At 48.5% G+C, this 17,893-nt stretch overlaps 1 long non-coding RNA gene across 1 annotated transcript; it reads right to left on the bottom strand.

Annotated features, from left to right (window-relative positions):
* Positions 1 to 1,073: 1,073 nt before the first annotated feature.
* LOC149743767 (uncharacterized) lies at positions 1,074 to 7,111 on the bottom strand. Its single transcript, XR_016391796.1, has 4 exons — positions 6,983 to 7,111; positions 6,382 to 6,472; positions 2,333 to 2,532; positions 1,074 to 1,861 (listed from the first exon to the last, which is right to left on the bottom strand). It is a non-coding gene; the product is annotated as an uncharacterized LOC149743767 (long non-coding RNA).
* Positions 7,112 to 17,893: the final 10,782 nt, after the last annotated feature.

The following is a 17,893-nucleotide window of genomic DNA, read 5'->3' as shown; positions in this document are numbered from 1 at the left end:
GACCTGGCCCGGGGCCCGTGGGGAGGGCGTGGCCCTCGGTCCCCAGCGCCTTCCGTCTCTGGCTTCCGGGAGAACTGCGTGATCCTCAGGGAGCTGGTGAGGCTGCAGGCCCTGAAGTCCCGCCTGCTGGGGTTCCGCACCATGCCGACTCTGTGCTGGAGATGAACACGGACAAGACCAGCCAGGTGGTGGCCACTGTCCTAGGTAACACCGCCTCCCCCTGAGTCCCAGTGGGGACGGGGTCAGGCGGACCTTGACCGGATGTGGTACTGCCTGAGACCCCACTGTGTCAGCCCTTGGGGGTCACCTTCCCAGACCCTTCATTCTGCCTCGAGGGGCACAGGGTCGGGGGTGGCTGGGGGGCCGCCCCAGGGACGTAGCCGAGCCTCTCCCCTCCGCCCGCAGGTGAGCTGGCCCAGAAGCTGAAGCCCCTCGGGGAGCAGGAGCGGCCGTGATCCTGGAGCTAAAGAAGGCCGAGTGCCAGAGGCGGGGCCTGCACTTTGACGGCCCCATCAACGCCTGGGACCTGCGCTACTACGTGAACCAGGGGGAGGAGACGCGCTACCACGTGGGCCAGTACCTGCTCAATGAGTCTTTCCCCATGCAGGCGGTCACACGCGGGCTGCTGGGCATCTCCCAGGAGCTGCTGGGGCTGACCTTCGACCTGGAGGAGGGCACCAGCACGTGTCACGAAGACGTGAGGCTCTAAACGGTCTGGGACGCGGCCTCGGGCAAGGTCATCCATCGGCAAGTTCTACCTGACCTCTATCCTCGGTGCGTGCGTGGGGGAACCTGTCGGCCGTGGGCCGGGGCTCCTCTGTGGAAGCGGGGCCCCATCCACGTCCCTCCGCAGGGTGGGGAAGTCCGGGCACGCGGCCTGCTTCGGCCTGCCTACAGCACGATGGGAGCTGCCAGATCGCCATCGCGGCCATGGTGGCCAACTTCACCAAGCCTACGCCCAACCTGCCCTCCCTGCTGCGGCATGATGAGCGGGAGACCAACTTCCACGACGTCGGGCATGCGATGCACCAGCTCCGCTCCCAGGCGCAGGGCTGCAGGCAGGGGGCGGGGAGGGCCCGGGCATGCGTGGTCCTCAGGCAGGCCCTCGCCACGGGATTCTTTCACTGACATCACCCCACACGTGGTGACGCCCTCGGTGTCAGCTTCCATCATCAAACCCCAGGCACTGGGCGCGTAAATAACGGAAATGGATGTCCTCGAGGCTCTAGAGGCTGGAAGACCCAGATCAAGGAGTCAGGGCTGGTTCCCTGCATGTTAAATACATGTACTCAAGAGTTGCCTTTAAAAAAGACAAAAGAAAAGAAAGGAACGTTGCCTGCAAGTCTGCTGACGGCCGGTGATGAGAACCAGAGGGAAGGCTCTGGGGCCGGGGGTGCAGTGCCCTGTGAGCTCGGGGGCTGCTGCCAGTCTCCGTGGAGGCTCAGCAAGTCCCAGTGACTTCCCCACGTGGGGGGCGCCAGCTGAGAGTCTGGGCCCAGGACCCACTGCTCGTTCGGTCTTCCTGTGGTCAGCCCTTCATCCTGAGAGCGATGCTCTCACAGGCTGCACTGGGGCGTGTGGGGACAGTTTACTGAGCCGTACAGACGTCACTACTGCTTTGGACCATTTCCATCATCCCGAAAATGTCCCTCACGCCCTTAGCTATCACTCCGTCCCCTCGCCAGCCCCTGACAACCAGGAACCCACTCGCTGACTCTGTGGATCTACCTGCTCTGGATGTTTCTCCTCAGTGGGGTCACGCCCTGTGTGTCCTTCTGTGTATGACTTCTCTCGCTGAGCATCGTGTTCTCAGGGTGTACCGACGTGGCAGCGAGCGTCAGGGCTTCACCGCATTGCGTGGCTGAGGGACGTAAAGAAGACAAGAGAAAAGAAAAGCACGTTGCATGCAGGTCTGCTGACAGCCGGTGATGAGAGCCAGAGGGAAGGCTCTGGGGCCGGGGGCGCCGTGCCCTGTGAGGCCCTGGCGCTGCTGCCAGTCTTGGTGGGGCACGGGCAGCACCGTCCCTCAGGAGCTGCTGGACAAGCTCATCAAGTCCCGGGAGGCCAACCCAGATGCGGCCGGACCGAGGGAAGGGAAGGGGGCTTCCGGTCTGCCCGGCTGGCAAGCGTGGCCTGGACACGGTGCCAGCCCCCCGTCTCCTTCCTCCCACGCCCCAGGCCTCTTCAACCTGTGCCAGATCGTCCTGGCCAAGGTGGTTCAGGCCCTGCACACGCAGACGCCCGCGGACCCGGCCCAGGAGAATGCCCGCCTCTGCCAGGAGATCCTGGGGTTCCCAGCCATGCCAGGTAGCCAAGCGCGCGCCGGGCTCACCTTAGCGGTCGGTTGGCGGCTACTGCCCAGGTCAAGAGGATCGTCTGGTGGTGTGTGAATGGGGACTGACTGACGGGCTCCGGCCGAGGCCCACTGCCCTCTGGCCTCCTCCTGCCACGGCTCCTTGGCTGGTCCCTCCAGCTGTGGCCCACGGAGTCCGAGGGTGGAGTGGGAGGCTCTGCACATGCTTTCTAGAGAGCCTGGAAGAGGCAGGAGAGGGCTTCATACCCCGGACAGAAGGCATCGACGAGGTCTGCCCATGCGTGTCGGTGCGGACACGCGGTTCACTCCCTCGTGAGCGCTTTAACCAGCGATCTCCCCGTGATGGAGGGAGAGCCCTGACTCATCTCTCGCAGCCTCGGCAGCTGGCCTTGTAAGAGGCTTAGGAGTGAACCCTCGTGAGCTTCAGCAGAAAGTCGGCAAAGATTTATTTGTGTCCCTCCACTGAACTGCCAGCAAGGTCCCCGTTTTCTACAAGTGTTGGGCCAATACTCTCTCTAGTGGCAGGGGACTCAGACAAGGCTGCTTTGAGGCCCCCACCCCCGCTCTGGGGCAGGGGCACTGAGCGGCCAGGGGGCCGGGCAGGAGCCCCTCCGCGTGTGTCCCAGTGACCCACCTGCCTGCGACCTTCGGCCGCCTGGCAGGAAGCTACGACGCCCAGTCCTATGGCCAGTCATTCCTGCAAGAAACACTGGAACCAGTTTCTGCCAATCCACCAAAAAAAACGACTTCAAAGGCAACGTGGTGTCACAGGAAGGGCTTGTTTCTGTGTTGGTTTGTTTTTAGTTCATCAGGCCTCACTTAAAATTCTGATTCCACAATGCACTTGCTTTGGGATCTTGAACAACACTCATAACCTCTGCAAGTTTCAGTATAGTAAGTTTATGTGATTACCTTCATCTGTAATATCCCTGTGTTGCAATCTTAATTCAGATTAATTCATCTTAATCTTAATCTCAAGTTCAGATCAATGACTAGTTCCTCTGTGACTTCTCCTCTGAACGGATTCAAAAGCCGCCTCTCCCGTCCTCATTTGGCTTCTCTTCTCTTCGGGAATCTCATAAGAACTTCTATGACCTCTTTGGGTTTTTGTTGTTGCTGTTGTCTGTTTGTTTGTTTTTTAATTGAAATATAGTTGATTTACAATGTCGTGTCCGTTTCAGGTGTACGGCGCAGTGATTCCGTTTTCAGAGTCTTTTCCCTTATAAGTTATTACAAAATATTGAGTACAGTTCCCTGTGCCATAGGGGAGATCCTTGTTGTATCAATTCTATGCCTTCTTTGAATGACCGTAGCACTTGTTGTCTGTATCATTTTTATGTCTGTTGTGGCTTTGTGACTGAAAATGAAAATTTTCTATTTGTTCATGCCCTGGCCCTTCCTTAAAAAATGTGTTCATTTACCTATTTCATATTTATTGACTACATCTTAGACACCGTGTTAGCTGCTTGTTCTAGATGTTAGTAAAACACAGACCTTCCTGCTCAAAGGGTCACAGTATTTGTGGGAAAACAAAAAAATGAACAACTTACGTCTCAAATAGCTTTGTACTTCCCAAAGAGAGCACACCTCGTAGGTACAATAAATATATGTATTATACATAAATGTATAAAGAGTTAATGGCATTAAAAACGTGAGATAACTGCTTTTCTATTCTGAGGAAATGAGGATTACATTTCACCAGGAGCTCAATACCACTCTGAGAATGAGGGCTTAACCCCCGACCTGGCTCACTGCATCGCTTTCGTATATGAAAATAGACAAGTCTGTACACGCTCTCTACAAAAAGGCTTATCTGGCATGAATTTCATATAGCAAGAAGAAAAATTCAAGAGGTTCAGAGAAGCATCCAGAAGCTCAGATGATTGTCTGGCACTGATACAACTTGCTTGACAGGAAAATAGAGCTGTAAATCTCACAAGATTCGATGATCTTCTAAGAATTTCAAAACCGCCTGCTATTAAATAGAAATCCTAGAAGAACCGCTTCTTTTAAAGCACACTGATAATATGCTTTACAGCTTAATATTCAGAAGCCTATGTTTTGGCTAAGTGAGCTTCAGGAATGAAGGAAACTTGTGGTTCAGTTCCATCTACTCTGGAACCTCTGGTCAAAACACCTACTTCTGTGCTCAGCCATCTTATCATCTGAAAAATGGAGGCAACTCTAAGAAAACATCGTTACAGAGATGTTGCACAGTTTCCTGTGTCACTGTCTTCATTTGTTTCAGAAAACCAATAACGTCTAAGCTACTACTGCAAAGAGCACAGTGTTACTTGGGGTCATCTAGTGCAGCTCTGTCAAAGTAAAGAAAAGGAAAGGGGCCTAGAACAACTATAATTTTCCCAAGAGGACACTATTATTTTATGGTAAATCTGAGTCAAGAACCCTGATCTCTTTGATGCCATTCCATTGTTCTTTCGTTGGGTTCTCAACAACCCAGAGAAAGGAAGAGAAATAAAACTCCTATGTGCTGTGTCACTGGTACAGAACGTGGCAAGATTGGAATCGGAGAACTACATATTAACAGGTATTTGGGAAATTCTTCAAACTGGTTAAGATATACACCAGGTACATAAAAAACAGTATGTTTTCCCAAGATGATTCTGTGGAATGAACAGAACTGGTAACTGAAGGTGCCTGTGTGCTGCAGTTCCAAACAGGATGGGTGAATGCTTGTTTTCTGGCACCTTTAAGACTCCACCCCAATATACACATTAAAATAAAATTAACATTTCAACTGGGTCATATTTAATTCTGCATGCTCTTCTAAGTCAGCAAAATATTCCATATATCATTTAAGTTGTCACTCACTCTCTTTTCTTTTCTTTCTTTTTCTCTTTTTTTTTTTTTTGCAGTACACGGGCCTCTCACTGCTGTGGCCTCTCCCGTTGCGGAGCGCAGGCTCAGCGGCCATGGCTCACGGGCCTAGCCGCTCCGCGGCATGTGGGATCTTCCCGGACCGGAGCGCGAACCCGCGTCCCCTGCATCGGCAGGCGGACTCTCAACCACTGAGCCACCAGGGAAGCCCGTCACTCACTTTTTAACTTGAGTTTTAATTTCTAAAAGTCTTTCCAAACACAAAACAGAGGTGGGAAAATGGTATATGGGAAGCTGCAGAGATGAAATAAGCTTACTTCATTCGGCATAAAGATGAATACCCAAACAACTTCTGCATGGCTGCAAGTGTCCAAATCTACTATCCTCGTTTCGTAGTCAAGGCTTCCGGAAAAATATGCTAACGGATTCCTAATTACCCAAATGCCCCATATCCGTTTCAGTAAGTATCGTTATATATTATGGAAATTTTTCTCAGTGACACAGAAAGACATCCTGGCCGAGCATCCCCCTTCCCATGACACAGAGATGATGGGTCTCAAGCTACGTTGAAGGCGTTGGAGCCCACTTTATCCATTACTAATATTAATGGAGGACAAACCTTCATATTCTGTTTGTTTGCTCTGTGTTTGCTAAATCACTTCTTCCCTTCATTAAAATGGATGACACATAATTGAGTCTGTAGTGTGTGTATCACTGGAACCTGAACACATTTTTGCTGGTTTTATTAACGTCATAGGTTTCTAGGGAGGGTCTACTAAATAACTAAGTCTAGTTTCACAGTTACAAATAAATTAGGATGTAATTTTGAATAAATTAAGCTCATCATAAAGGAAGGATACTGATAGTTGCTACTACCCCTTCCTTGAGGGGCTCTTGTAAAGCACTAAATAAAGTAACAGAGGTTTATATGCATGCATATATTTTCAATATTTGAACACACTCGAAAAGAACTCTACAGAATGCATTATAAAACCTCGATGCTGTGTGTCCCGAGTTCCCAGCTCTCTCGTTAAAACTATTTAAATGAACAAAATGTTATCTATTAGGAGAGCTATCAGAGTACTCCAAATACTACTTCTTGCAGTACCCTGTCCCAACCATTTGCCTTCCTCTTCCCATTAGTCCTTAATTCAGAAACCCCAGAGATTTGTTCATTAATTTATGAGCATATTTCTTCATTCAGCCAAGGAAACTGATGGCTCCCTTACCAAATTTCAGGCACCCTTCTTCAGTATGTTTTCTAGGCATGTTCAGGAAACACAGCAGTGATTAACACAGATGAATATAGCCTCTCTCGAGCTGAGGGGAGAGACAAAAGTAAAGAAGCAAATATAAAATCGTAAGTGTAAATACGTAAATAAAAATTGAATAAATGGGTAGAATAACTAGTATATCAGGTAAGTGCTGGAGAAAAACAGCAAGCGGGGAAGGGGGATGGAGATTGTTAGCTGGTAGGAGGAGGCTGCGATCTGAAACTAAGTGATCACTGAGGGCTTTCTGGGGAAGATAAAATTTAAGAGGGAACCTAAGGTTGTGAGAGGGAGCAAGGTGCATATCTGGGAAGTGAATAGTACAAGCAGAGGGAACAGTCAGATGGAAAGGCAATGAGGCAAGAGTGGGCTTGGAGTATCCAAGGAGCAGAAAGGATGTCAGTGTGTGGAAAACAGAGGGAGCAAAGTGGAGAGGAGAAGGAAACAGTCAGAGAGGAAACAGAGGCCCAGATTTCTAGGGCTGTGGAGGCACTTTGAGGACTTTGCTTTTCCTGTGAAGAAGCCACTGAAGAGCCTGGAGTGACATGATCTGACTTACGTTTTAACAGGATCTCTCTGGATGCCATGTTGATTAGAGACTGCAGGAGAATAAGGACAAGCCCCAGAAGACCAATAGTTGATTCAAATGTCAAGAAACATTTATGCCTTCACCCTTCAACTTCACAAATGATGCCATTTCCATTGAGCTATTGAAAAATATAATCTGGCTTTCAAAACAATAAACCAGAAGGCATTTTCTCACATAAGCAAGGTCACAAACAACTGTCAGCTAAAGTTGAAATAGCAACAAATCAAATAATAACAAAAAACATTTTTTATAGCTTTTAAAACCTTACCAAGCATTTTCTTGTCCATTATCTAAGTTAATCCTCAAATCAACGCCATGAGATAGTTACTATTTTCCCATTAGAAGTGACCGCATATTAAATCCTTAGTGATTGCTCAAGAAAAGCTGAAATCTTGAGTGTACATCTATTAATGGCCAAGGTTGGGTTTTTTACCCATGGGAACATTGGATGCTAAAATCCACAGGGATTTTCAGCTCAAGATGGCAGACTAGGAAATATATTTACTTTCTGGTCCTCCTGAAACCAGGTTTAAATAAAACTGTAGAAATACCCAAATTAATCAACCAATAAGAGCCAAGACATTGTGGAAGTCATCAACCACAGAAAGACTTCAACACATTTCGAGAAGGCAAACAATGAAATGGAGGGGCCGTGAATAAAATAATGAAGAAAAGACTACCCTAAGTAGGGTCTGCACAAAGCCAGTCAGCTTTTGCTGAGCCCTGGTTATAGTAAAGGACAGAGGAAAGAAGAGGGGCTGAAAACAAGGAGACAAAAGTCATTTCAGGAAAACACGTTCATTTAATGAGCTCCAGGGAACACTCGGCCTGCTGCCATACTCACTCACGTATTACAGTGGATTGTTGGCACGCAAGACAAGAAAACAGGGAACCAACGAACAAAACTCAAGACACTGTTTCTTACTGAACTCTTCTCAAACGAGATCAAGAAATTATGGTTCAATGCCATAGCTGTAAATCATTTCTGCTCCTGGAGAGGTTAGAAAGGGCTTATAATAGTTACCCTTTTTTTTTCAGACAGAATTTAGGTCTGAGCAAAAGCTTTTGTGTCCTCCAACCTCAAAGTTTATTGGGGATGGAAGTCCAAATTTGCTTCGACATACCATAAAAAGAATCTCATGAGCAGAGGGTCAAACTACTTTTGGAATATATGAATTATGCCCAGTGTGATTTTAAATAGATTTTAAACAAAAATATATAGATTTTTACTGATCTATATGATTCTGGGTTCTGAAACTTCTACATGTCACATGCCTGATACAGAACACACAATGTCAGTCCCAGGAGAGAGAAAACACTCCAATGAAGCAAGCCAAAGAAACAAGATTCGGACAAGGTAAAGTGACGTGTAGACCAAGACCAGGATTTTTCAATTCTTTCCTGTCATGCTGTAGCTTCCAGCTCCTGAATAACAACACATGTTTCCCTTGTCCTAGACACACAAGAGTATGTCTCCTCTATGGGGCATAAGAAGCTCTAGAGTTACATATGTGTAGTAAAGAGTGGACCCAGCCGGCATACTCACAATGACCAAATTGTGTTGCTCGTACTTTATTTTAAACCAATACATCGCTCCACGCTGAAGTTGCAATAAATGATATATTTGCTTTCTAGACATGAATGAGATGCCTTACTGGATATACTCCAGGAAGGCCAGAGAAACTGGCTTCTAATCCATACAGAATAATTCATTGATGAATTCCTTTCAGGATAGCCCATGATTTATCTAGAATATAAGCTTTACATACCTGGATCCTTCAAACTAGACCAAAGGGAAAAATCTAGGCTCCAAGCCTCAATTAGAAATGTGGGATGGTGCTATGCTGACAACTGGTGGTCCCTGACCTATCTTCTGAGATTAGAACCCAGTGTGGTGGATGACCAATTCACGCGTTGAACAAAGGAACACCTCCTACAGGGCAGTGGATGTGTTCATTACAGGTATGGCACTTAGGGCTAAGTATCATAAGGACTTCAAGAAACAAAAGAAAAAGTAACACATGAAGCATATATGATAAGGAGGCGCCAGAGTCCAGAGCACGAGCTCTGGAATCACACAGGCTTGCTTCGAATCCCGGCTAAGCCACTACCATCTGTATACCCTGAAGAACAGTCGAAGGTTGAAATGTTCTTTTACCAAATTTCGAACAACAAGTGAAGAAAGAACCTACCTGCCAGGAAGGGACATCGTGGGGTGCAGCATCCAGTCGGGTCAGGGCTCTGCATCCCCTGCTCAGAAACCTTCACCGCCTGGCTCACGGTGATGCTGGCAGCTCAGCAGCCCTGGAGAAGGCGCTCCTGCTCCTGTCTCCAGGGCTCGCGGACAAGCTGGGGAGGTCCACGGAGGAGGCGGGCCACAGCCTGGCAAGCTCTGGGTGCCTCCTGCACTCAGCTCTGGGCAGGCTCTGGCCTCTGGGCCCCGTTGCGGGGAAGGGCTGGCCGATACATACCCAGGGCTGAGGGGTCTGCAGAGCCGGTGCCCAGGCAGCGTGAGCTCTGGAGGACAAGGCTTCCACAGTCCCCAACAGTCTCCGCATGGTGGCCCATCCGGTGCCAAACACCTGCCACCCACAGCGACAAGTCCCAGCCGCTAGAAAGTCCAGAAGGGCTCGGGCTCTTTGCCCTCGGGCCGGGTTTCTCCAGGGGCTGGGCTTGTGTGGGGCCCCCAGCCCACCCCCTGACCCGCCCGCCCTTGCTCTGTGACACGTACAATGCAATGGCAACACCCAGGCTGAGCCGGCAGGCCAGTGTTCAGTGCGTGCTAGACCTTGAGAAGAGTTAGCAGCTAGGGAGAAGCTCTCCCACTTTCACTCGCTTTTCTCAGATCAGCCAGGCAGCCCATCTCACCCCAAAGCGATGGACACCACACCTCCTTCCCAGGCTATCGTTTTCCGTTCTGCCCCTGTTTTCCCTTTCCATTCTGCCCCTCTTTTCCCCAGCACCCCATCTACGGCTTCGGGTGTCATCGGTGCTGCAGCAGGCAGCACCTCTGACCCCGAAGCTATGGACACCACACCACCTTCCCGGGCTTTCGTTTTCCGTTCTGCCCCTGTTGTCCCTTTCCATTCTGCCCCTCTTTTCCCCAGCACCCCATCTACGGCTTCGGGTGTCATCGGTGCTGCAGCAGGCAGCACCTCTGACCCCGAAGCTATGGACACCACACCACCTTCCCGGGCTTTCGTTTTCCGTTCTGCCCCTGTTGTCCCTTTCCATTCTGCCCCTCTTTTCCCCAGCACCCCATCTACGGCTTCGGGTGTCATCGGTGCTGCAGCAGGCAGCACCTCTGACCCCGAAGCTATGGACACCACACCACCTTCCCGGGCTTTCGTTTTCCGTTCTGCCCCTGTTGTCCCTTTCCATTCTGCCCCTCTTTTCCCCAGCACCCCATTTACGGCTTCGGGTGTCATTGGTGCTGCTCCCGGCAGCACCTCTGACCCCGAAGCTATGGACACCACACCACCTTCCCGGGCTTTCGTTTTCCGTTCTGCCCCTGTTGTCCCTTTCCATTCTGCCCCTCTTTTCCCCAGCACCCCATCTACGGCTTCGGGTGTCATTGGTGCTGCTCCCGGCAGCACCTCTGACCCCGAAGCTATGGACACCACACCACCTTCCCGGGCTTTCGTTTTCCGTTCTGCCCCTGTTGTCCCTTTCCATTCTGCCCCTCTTTTCCCCAGCCCCCCATCTACGGCTTCGGGTGTCATTGGTGCTGCTCCCGGCAGCACCTCTGACCCCGAAGCTATGGACACCACACCACCTTCCCGGGCTTTCGTTTTCCGTTCTGCCCCTGTTTTCCCTTTCCATTCTGCCCCTCTTTTCCCCAGCCCCCCATCTACGGCTTCGGGTGTCATCGGTGCTGCAGCAGGCAGCACCTCTGACCCCGAAGCTATGGACACCACACCTCCTCCCTAGGCTATCTTTTTCCGTTCTTCCCCTATTTTCCCTTTCCATTCTGCCCCTGTTTTCCCCAGCGCCCCCCCCATTTACGGCTTAGGCCGGCATCAGTGCTTCAGCAGGCAGCAGCTCTGACACCAAACCTATGGACACACCTCCAGGGCTGTCATTTTCCAGTCTGCCCCGTCTCCAAGTAGAACCACTACCTATTTCACACGGCTGTTCCTAGTTCTGGGAACACACCACGCACTGGTAGCAATGCCTCAGCCCATGCCTCGACTCATTTCCCTGCAACGCTGGCCAACAGATAGACCAACACTTCAAAGTTATGACAGAAAGTTGAGTAAGTTATACGCTTGGAATTGCATTTATTATTATTAACAAGCACAACTGTAGTGCTTAGACTATAACAAGTAATATTCTAAGTGCTTAGCAAATATTAACTCACTTAATCCTCATAATGGCAACCCTATAGGTAGGTAATGTTCATAATATTCACCTTTTTGGGGGGAAACTGAGGCCCAGGGGGGTTGAATAGCTTGCCTAATGCCACACAGTAAGTAGCGGGCAGAAACCCAGGATGAAAACCAGACCGTCTAGACTTTCATCACTTTGCTGTGTCACCTTAATAGATGTTGTGGTTTGGGAAGGGACTAAACTGACAAGACTCTGAACTTGAGAAGGGAGAAATTAGAAAGTGACTGATCCTAGAAACTAGAGAGGATTTCAGCTCAGAAATTTCTGGTGGTGAGACCCAGAAGAACAAAAACATGGCTGGAATATTAACTTGGGGTAGTATCTGAATCCATTGAGAAATGGTTTTGTTTTGTTTTGTTTTTTTAACTTAGAAAGGCCAGCTGGATGAAGATTAATGAAACAAAAAGTAGAAAGGGAAAGAGGAAGGTGCCTGAAGTGAGACATAACCTCTTCCCTGTAAGTACTAGGGGTGGGCGTCCTGTGGGAAAGGATGGAGCTCTCTCTACAGCTTTGTCACCAGGATGAACAAGGAGAAACATGGCAACCATTGTACTGGTTTTGATGATTCCTCAAAAACCAAGGCTTTACTTTCCAAGAACTACCCACAGTAGCATACCTACCGTGTGTCAGACATGCCACCAAGTGTGTTTCCAGTCACACATTTTAACTGGAGAAATAGTTCCTATGAGGTACGCATTAGTTCCCTATGGCTGCTGTAACAAATGACTACCAATGAGCTTGCGTAAAACAAAACACACTCATTCTCTTATGGTTCTGGAAGACAGAGGTCCAAAACCAGTTTCCCTGGGCTGGAACCAGGAGTTGACAAGGCCGTCCATCCACCTTCTAGAGGCTCTAAGGGAGAATCTGTTTCCTTGACAGCATTCCTTGACTTCCGGCCACATCAATCCAACCCCAACTTCATCATCACATTCTCTCTGGAGTAAACACTCCCTCTGCCTCTCTCTTACGAGAACACCAGTGGTTACATCTGGGTCCATCCAGGTAGTCCAGAAGAATCTCCCCATCTCAAAACCCTTACTTTCATCCCATTGGCAAAGTCCCTTCTGCCATTTAAGGTGACATTCATAGGTTCTGGGGATTAGAAGGTGGACATTTGGGGGCAATGGTACTATTCAGTCTACTACAAGGTAGATACTATTATCTTTCTCAGATGTAGGAAATGAAGTTTAGGGAAGTAATTTGTCTCAGGTCTACAATTTCCAGAGGAGAGATTTAAATTCTGCCAGGGAGACTTTAGGACACACTCTAAACAACTTTAACCTGTGTCCTTAATTACTGCATAATCCTTGGTTAAGAGTCACACTTAGGTATCAAGACCCAACTGAATATAACACAAGTACTGTCTCCTCTTTCACTATGTTTGCCTGGTGTATTTATGAATCTTGCCCAGAGCAGAAGAGTTCAGAAAATCGTTATACACGTTTCCTAGGAGAAAGCATTTACCGTTTGATGTGCACGGAGTAATGGAAGGCTATTTAAAATAAAATAAAGTAAAATATGCCACCAAATCGTCAAGTGTCACAACAGAGGTAACCCCGTGGGAGTCTTGAGGAGACTAAAATTATCTCCAATTGTGCAGGTGAGAAAAGTGTCACTAAAGGCAGTTGTAGTTCAGCCAAGCCCTACGGCACAGAAGTAGGAATCTGGATATGTACGAATGGGAAAAAAGACATTTTAGGCATGGGAAAGAGTTGAATGCTGAATGGATGAGAAATATGCATTAGACCTTTCTAAATCAACTGGCTTATTCACTCAGTAAATCAGATTTGGTCAGTCAAACTAGCTTTAGCTGATTACTTATCCAGGGCATAGCTGTTGAGAGTCATTTTTGTCATAGAACAGTAAATAAAATTGTTGAACTATAGCTTTAGGCTTGCTAAGTGATAACAGATTGCTCTAGCTGATGTTCAAGTGACTTACTTGGTACTATTCACGAAATTGGGGGTTAACAACTGCTTAAGACAACATAGAGAATTGATCTTAAATAGTACTTGAAGTAGTTACTCTGTAAAGTATCTGTTCAGTAGCTCATGGTAAATGGATGTTTATAATCCCCGTTGGACAACCAACTGCTTTTTTGCAAATGGTAATGTGAATTGCTGTTGCATAAACTATAGTAACGACCACCTATCTAATCTGTTGTCCAAACCAGAAATCTTCTAACAATACTGGTCTCCTAATAAAAAGTAAGCATGAAGCTAACACACACTGGGTGTCTCCCGTGTGCCTGTGCATGCATCTATAGCTCACTGAACCCCCATAACAGCCCCCAAGAGAGGGACTCTGAGTGTCCCCATGCTGCTGGTGGAGAAACAGGCACAGGAAGGTTCAATAGTCTATCTACCTAAGATAACACAGAGGGCGGGAGAGCCTGTTTTTAAACCATCTGCCTCCAATTCCAGGTGCCAGGAGCCAGATTCAGCCTACAGGCCTCTTCTGCTCATCTGGAGGTGAAACCATGTGTAAGGATTAGTCAAATCCTGTCTTCACTCCTCAAGGTAGCTTGAACACTTGCACGTCCTCCAAATAGCACGTAGCATAAGCAATAAGATGTTTGCCCCGGGTATTGTCCAGGAACTTGGAATCAGCTGTGTCTAGTTAGGCTGAGCTGGTTAAGACTGGAGAGGACCACCGATCTTCCACCTGGCCCAGTGCCTTTTGACCTCCTGCCATCAGAGGGCCGAAAACTACAGCCTGAGAATGTGCTGAGCCCCGCAGCCTAGTTACGCCAGCTCAGGACAATGAGGAGCACACCTTTTCCCAATCACCTTTCCTCATGCTCCCCATGCCTCATACTGCCCTGCTTCTTTATTCTTTATCCCATAGATACCCCAAGCCCCTTGCCTTTGGGGAGGCGGATTTGAGAGCTATTGTCACGTCACTTCCTCGCTTGGCTGCCTTGTGAATAAACCTCCTCTTTGCTGCAAACCTCAGCATGTCAGTGTTTTGGCTTGCTGCGCCTCAGACAAAATGGTAGGGAGCAGTGGTAAAGGTCCCTTGCCTGTGAGGGAAGCTGGTTGCTAGTAGTCACGTTGCAGATGTTTTCTCCTCCCGGGGGGGCAGACGTCCTGCTCTTCCAGAAAGAAGGGAGAAAGGCAGGAGCTGGACCCTTGCTCTCAGGGTCACCGTCACCTAGGAGCTCGTTAGAAACACAGAATCCAGGCCCCACCCAGAACTACTGAATTACAGCCTGCATTTAACAAGATCCACAGGAGAGGCATACCCATATTAAAGTTGGAGAGGCACCAAGCTGGAGTCCACGTAGCAGAGAAGCAGACAGGATTCTAGACCACGCAGAGTGTTAAAGGCCAACAGTTTGTTTTCTATTCTCAAAACAATGTTTTTGAGCCATGTTTATGAGCAATGTCCCAACTTGCTTCTAAGGTTTCTTGTGTGAAGAATGGATTGGAAGGAAACAAGATATATGGACACTAGTTAGGACCTCACTGCAACAGACAGGCAAGTTCAGTATTAGGATGTTGAGGACGAGTTGACAGATTCAGAAGAAATTCAGGAGATAAACTGAAGCGGGCTTAATGGGGTATGAGACGGAGGAAAGGAAGGTCTTAGGGAATTTAAGGGTTTACTCCACGTATGAGCAAAGCCTCAAAATTCATCATTTGAACGTACAGAGGTAGAGCTCTCAAAGGACACTGGTTAGGAAGCAACAGTACGCCCTTTATAATTCCAAGAGACAACACGGATCAACTGTCTCGATGGAAAACTCGGCGGTACCGGTGCGTTTTTTCACTCAAACTTAGTTCCAGTGCCTATTACTCACATTTTCTGTGCCTAAACAACACAGCTTGAGGAACTGAAGGGGATTCCATCCTGGTAATTAAGGAGGGTCCCCAACACTGACAGTCCCATCTTAAAAAGCAGTCCCGCTGCATTTTACCCAAGGAGCAATGGCCAGAGCCTCCCTTTTAAAACGATGGGGAGAAATCAGAACATCACACACTGTCCCTTTCAGCTACTATGAACTGAGCCGCGAGACGACCAGCACCCCCTAGCACAGCGCCGGGGGCCACTGTGACAGGCGACAGCACAAGAGACGGAAGCCCAGGCCCAGGGGCTCCGAGCTCCACCGGCAACGCCCAGGGGCCAAGGCGCATTACCTTTCCGGGATGTGCTTTCCGCCCTTCCTCGTGGCCGACGAACTGGCTCATGTCACCCCCGCCAGGAGTGCCAAAGTCGCCAACCCGGCATCCCCGGTGCCAGCACAAGGCCACGAACCACAGGCGCCTAGGCACAAGCCCACGCAGCTCGCGGACCTCCTTCTACCGCGCATGCGCCACCGCGTGGCGTGTCGAGATGACTGTCATCACGCAGGCGGATTAACGCGCTTGATCGGTAAAGAGGATTCTGATGCCTGCAATTTCCCTCCTTAGCCGGAGGCTGGGAGCACACGTCCATTAGTTCGTGTGTGTACCCTTCAGCATTCCAATCATACGGGACATGGAAAGTTGTCCGACTCTCCCAGTTTCTTGTGTGGTTCTTTCAGATATTTCCCAAGTGCTTACATTCACACTTGTATCTTGTATGTAAGTATTTGTACGTAACAGGTATCCTGTAGTTTATAGAAGAGCAGCACACTATACACGTACTACATACATAGTCTACAATGTGTCTTGGATAGTGACGCTGTTATCTTTCTAAAATATAAACTTGGCTGGATTGCTCTGTCGCTTGAACATCTTCACTTAGCACAGAATACAGCCCAGGTTGTTAGCACAGCATTGAGAACTCTTTATAAACAAATATCAGTCTGTCTCTCCAACTGAATTATAAGTTCAAACTATGACTTACAAGGACCTACATCATCCACCTCCCTCCTTTGCCCTGCCAGCCTCCCCTGATCTCATTCTCTACTGCCCTGCCCTCACTCACTTTCCCCTGTCCAGCCACACTGGCTTCCTTACTATTCCTCAAACATGCCAAGCACAGGCGTGCCTCAGGGACTTTGCACCTACTATTCCTTCTGCTTCAGAACACACCCTCCCACCCCATCTCCACTCTCCCAGAACACACCCTCCCACCCCATCTCCACTCTCCCAGATATCCAATGGCTTGTTTCTCACTGCAAGGCTCTGCTCAATCGACATCTTAATAGAGGGGACTTCCCTGATCACCTACCACATTCCCTCACCTCTTCATCTTCTTTTGTTATTCTCCAAAGCATTTACCACCGCTTGACACTCCACATATTGACTTATTTATTCATCTCTCTCCCCCACTAGAATGGAAAGTACGTAAGGGCAAGAGCTTTGTTCTCTTCCTACTTCCTAGAACAGTGCCTTCAACTTAGAAGGTGTTATACAAATATTTGCTGAAAATGAATGTATGACTTCTTTGCCCTTTCACACTACCCTCTAGTCACACCAGAGGCTGCCCCTCCAGAGCACAAGTTCAAGCCCTGGGCCTTTTGTACCTGTCCCCAATACCTGGGCTGTCCTTTCCTCATTCCGGCAAAATCCTCTTCCCCCAAGCCCAGCTCAAACGCTGTCTCCTCAGTCAGGCCTTCCTCAATTTCTCCTCTATATTCCTGCTGCACTTGATTCTTTTATCATAATTAACCCACTTAGACTCACTACATGTTTCTCTTCCTAGACAACTGGAAGTTGCTACTGAACAAAGACTTCTACTCACCTCTGTATCCCCGTGCCCTAACAACAAACCTATAAGGCTCTCGGTGTTTACTGAAACAATTCATTTTCTGAGTCTCTACCCATTCTAGGGAGTGCGTAGTATAGTCTCCTCCTCATTATCAGTGAGCCTGGCATCTGTGGGAGGGCCTTACAGCAGAGGAAGTCACCAATGGATCATAACTAAGGTCCTGAGACTGCAATGGCAGACAGCATGGTGAAGTTAGCCCACTGCATGCAGAAGACCCACAGAGGAGTCAGCATATGCAATGGACTACACTTGGTATAACATGTGAACAATCAAGGTTTACAAACGTGTTCTCATGCACTTGTAAGGATCTTCTAGCCCACGCGGAACAGACAGAACACACACAAAGGAGCCTGGAGGAAGTGAGTAGGCCGGCAGCTGCGCCCTAACGTCTTAAGAGGTAACATTTCTGTGACTACAGTTTAAACACATCAGATAATTTGCCTCCTTTCTAGACACCCTGGTTATCACAGGACAGGCCAAGCCTCTCAAGTTTTAAAGCTAAAGTACACGGAAGATCTGTGAATAGGGCTGAAGATATTTAAGAGCTAGTACCTGCATTAAGCAACCAGGTTATAGAATGAACATTTATCTTGAAATTCCAGTCTCTCCCTCTCTCTCTCGCCTCCTATCCCCTATCTTCCCACCTCCATCTCTATTCCCTCTCCCCTACTCCCTGTTTTATGTATATACGTGCATCATTTTATATATACACGGAATATTTACTGTCTGTTACATTGATTTAATAAAGTGCACACTCCTCAGGCTAAATTTAGAAAGAGGACAAAATGAACA

This window comes from Delphinapterus leucas, unplaced genomic scaffold (assembly GCF_059928025.1).
Source record: "Delphinapterus leucas isolate spDelLeu-1000000601 "Yukka" unplaced genomic scaffold, BTC_Dleu_Yukka2 spDelLeu_asBTCV2_sq85, whole genome shotgun sequence".
NCBI lineage: Eukaryota > Metazoa > Chordata > Mammalia > Artiodactyla > Monodontidae > Delphinapterus > Delphinapterus leucas.
The sequence above is the reverse complement of the archived record's forward strand: the minus strand, read 5'-3'. Positions and strand labels throughout refer to the sequence as shown.